The sequence below is a fragment of the Glycine max genome, chromosome 5, assembly GCF_000004515.6.
Source record: "Glycine max cultivar Williams 82 chromosome 5, Glycine_max_v4.0, whole genome shotgun sequence".
NCBI lineage: Eukaryota > Viridiplantae > Streptophyta > Magnoliopsida > Fabales > Fabaceae > Glycine > Glycine max.
In genome coordinates, this window is record NC_038241.2 from 6,778,606 (window position 1) to 6,786,762 (window position 8,157).

General features: G+C 26.9%; 1 long non-coding RNA gene across 1 annotated transcript; it reads left to right on the forward strand.

Moving 5' to 3' along the window:
* Positions 1 to 5,154: 5,154 nt before the first annotated feature.
* LOC100791846 (uncharacterized) lies at positions 5,155 to 7,809 on the forward strand. Its single transcript, XR_003267143.2, has 5 exons — positions 5,155 to 5,518; positions 6,188 to 6,310; positions 6,466 to 6,515; positions 7,389 to 7,426; positions 7,511 to 7,809. It is a non-coding gene; the product is annotated as an uncharacterized lncRNA (long non-coding RNA).
* The last annotated feature ends 348 nt before the right edge of the window (positions 7,810 to 8,157 follow it).

Here is an 8,157-nt window from a genome sequence, read left to right on the forward strand (position 1 = left end):
AGTAGTAGTATAAAAAAGAAAAAAAATATTAAATAGTTTTTATATCACCCATTTATTTATGGTCCTAACTCATATATATGTGATGTGTATTTAAGTTTTTAATTTAATAAAAAAATAATAACACTTAATCATATATATATATATATATATATATATATATATATATATATATATATATATATATATATATATATATGTATGTATGGAAATTGATCGAGATCATGAATTAAGTGATGGTTCAAGTTCACTTAATAATTTTTCATAAAAGAAAAAGAAAAAAATCAAAAGAAATTTTAGACAAAATTATTAAGATAATGTGTGATTCTAGGGATTGTATATATAATTGTTTTTTCCTTGTATTTAGAGATGTATTTTCTTTTCCTCAAATAAAAAAAAACATCATTATCCGTAGTTTTTCCTTATTTTTTTAGGGTTTTCACTATTAAATATTATGTGTTAATCCTCATTTCTTTCAACTCGATCTATTCGTTTGTTGTGTGAGAACATTCTATAACTGATCTGGTTCACAATAGTGTATTAGAGCCATTAATTGGTGTTGGCCATTATTCCCACTCATTGTGCACAATTGCTATTCGAGTGTGGTTCAATACTTTTGTAGTGATTATATATTAACGTATATCGAATCCATTCTAGTATGTGGTAATCCATGACTTCTACGATCCAAGAAGTGTTGATGTCACACTTTCACTATTCAAAAAAAAATATTCATTTTTTTTTCATATGTGATTTGTTCATGAATTTATTTGCTGGACTCTTCTATTGAGATATCCAAATTTTGCTTCAAGAGTTTTTTGAACCAAAATTATATTACTTATTGAAGTTCTTTTAAGAAATTGAAGTTGCTATATTTATTATTTGATTATTGTACATACAATATCCATCAATTTTGGTGTAAGATATAGCTCATAATTAAGGTTGTTACATTGACTTTTTTATGTTATTAGTGTTAATTTAATGCAATTTCAATTATAAGGATATGATGATATTCATTCATAAGAAACGTATGAGACATTTATATTGAATATGTTGATCTTTAACTTTTTTTGGAAATTAATAAACATGCTATTGCAAATAGAAATATCCTTTGCATGTATCATTATACTTTATTTTGTTAATTATTCGTATTAATTTAATGTCATCTTAATTATTAATGTATTTTGTTATTCATTTGAAAAGTGGATGTTATATAAAATAATATATAAGGTTAATTTGCTTGCATTAAGTAAAAACAATATAAGTTAACTATGAATATTATAAGTGTCTTAAACTTTTTCTACATAAAATACATATGAGATTGAGATTGTGCATTGGGATAATAATAAATTGGGCAGGTCCAAGGATTAGTTACCTTTTACTCGTTAAATAAATACTCGTCATGTGCTCGCTTGTTACTGGCTAAGCAGAGACCATTAAACTTTTTCAATGTTTGAGGATATCCATGGGTACTCATGAATATTTTTATAAAAATAAAAAAATAGTTTAACAAACATTTTATTGTAATTTTTATTAATTTTAATATTTTCTTGAAAAATAATTTTCATTGTTACAACTAAACTTATTCAAATATTCTGCAATCTATACAATTAAAAATGTATATGAATAATTCTAAATAAATAAATTTTATGAACTCAAAACAAAATTATTTAAAAATTACTCTCTTAAATATAAACTCAAAGAAAATTATAGTAAAATTAAAGTCTCAATAAAATTATACTCCAAAACATAAATATAAATAAAAAAAATATTTTAAAAAATATTTATGTATTTAAGTTTTTAAAAAATAAAGAATACTTAACAATTCTTCTATATATATTTTTCATATAACTCACGTATAAAATTTTGATACGTAGTGTATATTTTTCACATATATCAATTTGTAAAATAAAAATTGATCAAATTGATTTATGCATTAATATCTTGATGACAATTAACTTATTAGTAATTAATTTATTATATTATTTATTAAAATGAATATATTATATTAATGTTAATTGATTGCATTTAATTCTTAAATATATTTGTTTGAATTAAAAATAAAATAATTTAATTTATTTTTTTTTTGAAGAATATAAATATGGGATTATCACATGCCATCATCCCATAGAACAAAACCTTCTTTTGAGTTTATAATTTATGATTTTCTTATATCATTATATTTTCTATAATATATTTATCAACTATTTTGAAAATTTTATATATGTATATATGTAAAAATAAGTATATAAGTAATTATGAATATTATAAGTGTCTTACTAAAATTTTTGTCTACAAAAAATAAAACATGAGATTTTACATAAGGATGATATGGGTGGGGCGGACGGCACAGGGCACTCCTTATCCTTTACCGTCTTACCATATACTTGTTTGTTACCCACATGGTACCCATTAAGTGGATACCTTTGAATTTTTTTAATATCCGGTTATATCCGCATGTATCCATGCATATTTTTGTAAAAAAATAGTTTAAAAGTATTTCAATAAACATTTTTTTAATTATTTATTTTAATATTTTCTTGAAAAAATAATTTTTATTGTTACAACTAAAGTTATTCAAATATTCTACCATCTACACAAATAAAAATGTCCAAGAATAATTCTAAATAAATAAATTTTGTGAACTCCAAACAAAATTATCCTAAAATTACTCTCTAAAATATAAACTCATATAAAAATACATTAAATATAATTTCAAATAAAATTATACTCCAAAACATAAGTACAAATAAAAAATATTTAAAAAGAATATTTACTTATTTAAGCTTGGTATAAAAAATAAAAAATACTTAACAATTCTTCTATTGTTATGAATAATTTATTTATAATTGTCCATATCTTTCATCATCTTTAATATTTTTTCTTATTTATATTTATCGTTTGTAAATTCCTCCATTATCGTTTGTACCTATAAATATACTACTTCTATTGGAAACAATATACATAATTTTCCTTCTCTCTAAGCTCTTGTATTATCTTCTTTACTTTTATCTCTACTTTTTCGTTTCAAGTTATATTTTATTTAACGCATTATCAGCACTATTGTCTTTCTTCCATAGGTCATTGACAATTAATATTGCAACTTGCAAGGAAAAGTCATGTAAAGAAATTGATTTGAGAAAATTATTCTTTTAAATTCACATTTCAAGGTCAGATTTTCCTCCTCTCTAATTTTGTTGTTCATATTATGAGTTTGGTAAAATATTTGTGTTCTATTTAGGTAATTATAAATTTGATCATTTGAGAATCGTAAAAACTCTATGATAGAAGAAAATTTTTCTCACTCGAAGTGAGAAAATATTTCAAAAGTGAAAATAAAAGAATAATTTTTTTCAACCAAAGTGAGAAAATAATATCATAATGGTTGAAGCTTATAAATTTTATTATAGTTTGAATAGTTATGTTGTCCACATAAATATGAAATTTATTTATTAGAAGTAATGTGTCTTGAAGACACTATCAAATAAAGAAATTTTTAAAAAAAAATTGTGAAAGGTCCTAAAGACCTTATCAAAGAAATAAATTTGAAGATTTTTTTTTTCTCACAAGAAGTGGAAAAACGATACAAAAGGTGAAAAGAAAATATTATTTATTTCTCACCATAAGTTAAAAAAAAAAAGAGTACAAAAGGTAAAAAATAGAAAACTTTCAATCTTAAATAAAGTGAATAAAAAAGATTAGTTTTTCTTTTTCCTCTCACTAGAAGTGAGAAAATAGTGCAGAAAAGAGAAAAAGAAATAATTTTTCATTCTTGAAGAAAGAGTAGAAAAGATTGATTCTTTCTCACCAAAAGAAAAAAAAAATAGTACAAAAAAAAAGAATTTTTCATTCATAAAGAATGTGAAATTCTATTGTTTATTAAAACCATAATTTTTATAAATTAATTTTTTCATTTATTGAAGAATATGACAGCTTATATGTGATATTTTAATATGATTAGACTTGCATATAATATTTTTATATGTGCATTTGAATCATGTAAGTAATATGTTATCTTAATATTTTATTTGATAGTATATGTTTTGATTTTAGTGATTATAGTTGATAAATATTATTAGAATATCATGTATGATCCATGGGTAAATATATTCACATGTTATATATTATGTGTTTATTATATTATGAGTATAAATATGTAATATTCATAATGACTAGTAATAACAACTTAAGAAATATGTTAAAAGGAAAAAAAATTATCGATTTTCATACATTTAATGTGTTCCTGTAATAGCAATATTAAGGAATAACAACTTGAGAAATATTTGAAGTTTTTTCTTGTATAGTAATTGAAAAAACAATGTATGAAAAATGAAAAATCATATGACTCATTTGATTGACATTGCTCCATTCTCTAAAGTGAATGTTACACATGTATTTTTTATCAAATAATTGTTTGAAAAGTTTATTTCTATTATATAACTTTTATTCATTATTGTTATAGATGTAATTAACATTGAGTACATATGATTTAAATGTTTTATATGATTACTTTTGGATTATTTTGTCATCAAACTTATTCCTACATTATGATTTTACTAATTTTTTTGTTTGAAGACATATTATTTGACTTAAAAGATTTATAGGCTTAGGGAACCAATAACGTGTGTATATATATATGTGGATTTCATATACATATTTTTAAAAGGTTTTATTAAATCATTCTATAGACCAATATATGAAATGTGGTATTTTTTATAGTGATCAAGATTCAAATTACTTTAGTTACACACACACACACACACATGTGTGTGTGTGTGTTGTCATCTTTATATTTATAAGTCCATTTAGTGGGTTATCTTTGTTCATTTGTTTATCATGGACATAATTAATTATATATTAAAAGAAATATAGAATTTCTTAAAAGTTGTGTATTACCACTACTAGAAAAAGTTGCTTTTACGACGTTGATTTTAAATTGGTTAATAAAAAACCGTCTTAGAAAGAAATGCGGTGACATTTTTGTAAATAAATACAATTATTCTAAGACGGTTTTGCAAAAACCGCCTTAGAAACGACCATTCTAAAACGGTTTTGAAAAAACTATCTTAAAATAAGTGTCTTTTTCTTTTATAAATAAATAAATAGAATTAGGGTTTGAAAGTGTTGGAGCGAGAAGAGAGCATCGTGCAGCTTCAAGTCACTAGCCATGGGTCATATGCGCAGTTGCAAGTGATTCAAAACCAGCACGCTCCATCAGAACCCTCCACTGCTCCTTGTCCTTCATACTCTCCCTCACCGGCCCCGGCCCAATAACTGCGGCAATTCCAGAGGCACGAGTGGCGAATGCTTGCAAGAGCGCGCCCATTGGATCCCCTGGACAATGCCAAAGTCGCGGCAACGAGGACCACGTCGCCATCATCCATGACTGCTGCTCCAAGATCGAGGCTGAGCTCTCCAACATCTGCAATGGAATCCTCAAGCTCCTCGACACCCGCCTCGTCCCCTTCGCTGCCTCCAGCGACTCCAAGGTCTTCTACCTCAAGATGAAGGGAGACTACCACAGGTACCTCGCCAAGTTCATATATTGTGATACATTGTTGGCACGCGCGATAGGGAATCTCATGCGATTTGGTGGATTTTGGGTTAGAATGATGGAATCTTTTACGGTGACATTGATTTTTTTTTAAGCGATGGATGTTGAAAATTGAAAATATTACTTGTTTGAAAGTAAAAATATTAGTAAATTGTTGAATTGATTTTGTTTGTGTGTTTGATCTATGGTTCAAAACTTGTGTTTCCATGCAATTTGCAAATTATAGGTTAGAAATAGTGGAATCTTTAAAGTGACGGTGATTTTTTTTAAAGCGAAGGAAGTTGAAATTTTGAAATTGCTTGTTTAAAATTGAAAATATTAAATTGTTGAATCTGTTTTTGCTTGCTTGTTTGATCTGCAGTTCTAAAAATGTGGTTCTGCGTTGCGATTTCTTTATGTCAGAACAATGATTTTGAAAGAAAAAAAAGGAAGTTGAAATCCGGAAATTACTTGTTTAAAATTGAGAATCTTGAATAATTGAGTAGCTTTTGGGTGTGCATTACTTTAATTTTGTGTAGTGAAATTGATCTGTAGCTTTCTAAACTGGAGATTTTATTCGAATGATTTGCTTTGATTTTGAAGCGTGGATTCCATGTTTTGTTTGTTATGATGTTTTTTATTTGACTGTGTTGTGTGCAGGACATTGCTAACACCGAGCTGCCTCCAACTCACCCTATCAGGCTAGGTCTTGCTCTGAGTTTCTCTGTGTTTTACTATGAGATTCTTAACTCTCCTGATCGTGCATGAAGCCTTGCAAAACAGGTTGGTGTTAGAAAATCTATTTTTTTTTCAATAAATGCCTATTCGATCAAATTACAGTGTTTTTTGCTATAAATAAAAGTACGAGTATGACTGTATGTAGTAAAATATTCGAAGCTTGTAGTTTTCACATTCATGATATTTTTGTTTATGAACAGGGTGACAGTCTAAAGAGGATGCTGCATGTGGCTGCATTTGCAGTTTCGGGGTATGCTAGTACCACTTCTAAGAGTCATTTTCGTTTTAAAAAGTATAAATAAATAACATGGAGTACTTATGGTCGAAGTGCATTATTTGTTTAGGATGAGAAGTAGCCTTGAAGGTGTAGGCCATTATTGAACTTGGGAGATATTCACTTAGGAAAATGTTAAAAGTTACCAAATGGTTTTCGTGAAAAGAACACGAATGTTGTATTAATTGCATCAACTTCCATTTTTCTTTTTTTTTTATTTTCCGATAAATGTTTGTCTTTCAAAGTAAATCAGTCATTCATTGTGAGATTCTTCATGTTATTCGTGAGAAGCTTTTCCTCATTTTCTTACTAGATAGCAACGCCCATTTACTTATGCGGCTTGTGCTTACTTGTCTAGCTTCCTCTTTGTCGTGACCTTTATTTCGTCAAAATTAAGCAGGGTGTCGTGTAACAATATTGTGCATTATACAAATTTCCTTTTAACTTCCATAGCGTTTTGAACACTACTAGAAAAAGTTGTTTTTACTTTATATGCTAGTATATAGTCAAGCCACCACATATGTTCACTTATTTAGTTTATATACATTGTTTTTACAACAAGATTTGACTATTCTACTATATAATCCTATTCATCTAACACATCTAACTCCTGCTCATGGCTCAGGCCTTTAAGATTTGGAATAACCGGATCAGACAGGATATCATGTTATCCTTATTAATCTTCGATGTCTTCTTATGTTAGTTATGTGGTCTATGTTGTTCCTATTCATATTGTGATATTCATTTAATTGAATCATATATGCAATAATTGCTTAATTTCTTGCTTAGTTCCATTTGTTATTTTTCTTCTGGACTCATTTAAATGTGTCAATTTTTCCTTTTGTTTAGGAGCTGGAGAGTCAGGGAAGTCCACAATATTTAAGCAGGTAAGAAAATGCATTGTTGTCCATGTTTTAGCTTTGTATATACTTGCTAGATTGTTGATGTTTATTTATTTCTGTAATATGCAGATAAAACTTTTGTTTCAAATCGGCTTTGACAAGGCAGAACTAAAAAGCTACTTACCAGTCATTCATGCAAACAATGGCGGATCCAAGACCCTAAGTCAGTGGGTGTAAATTATAAAAAAAAATAAAATCAATGGGTTCAATTATATAAATATAAATAAAATAAAATATAAAAATATAGAATTTTATTTACAAATTTAGTGAATTTTAAAAAATAAGGGGGTGCAAGTGCACACCCTCAGACCAATGTAGGTCTGCCACTGCATGCAAATGTGTATCAAACAATAAAAGTACGCAATATTTGAAAGGGTGTGTTAATTATTTTTCTCTTTAAAATACAAAGTTTGCAGTGTTCACTGCTTATAGTTTGAAAAAGGTTTTGGTGAATTGTCCTGATTGGCCATTATTGATCTCAAGTAATTAGTGGTATGTAGGTATGTATTGATTGGCCTTATTTTGCTTTCTTTTTGTGCTTAAATCAACTTATGTTCTATTTTGTCTCTTGTTGGTATATTATTGGTGTGATACTAATCATACTATATTTTGCTCTTTACACTTGTAAGGTCCACATCAAGTTTTTATTTGAGTGGGTATATGGTTTAGTTACTAATAAAAAACATTTTTTTTATAAAATGAGTGGGCTTGGGCTT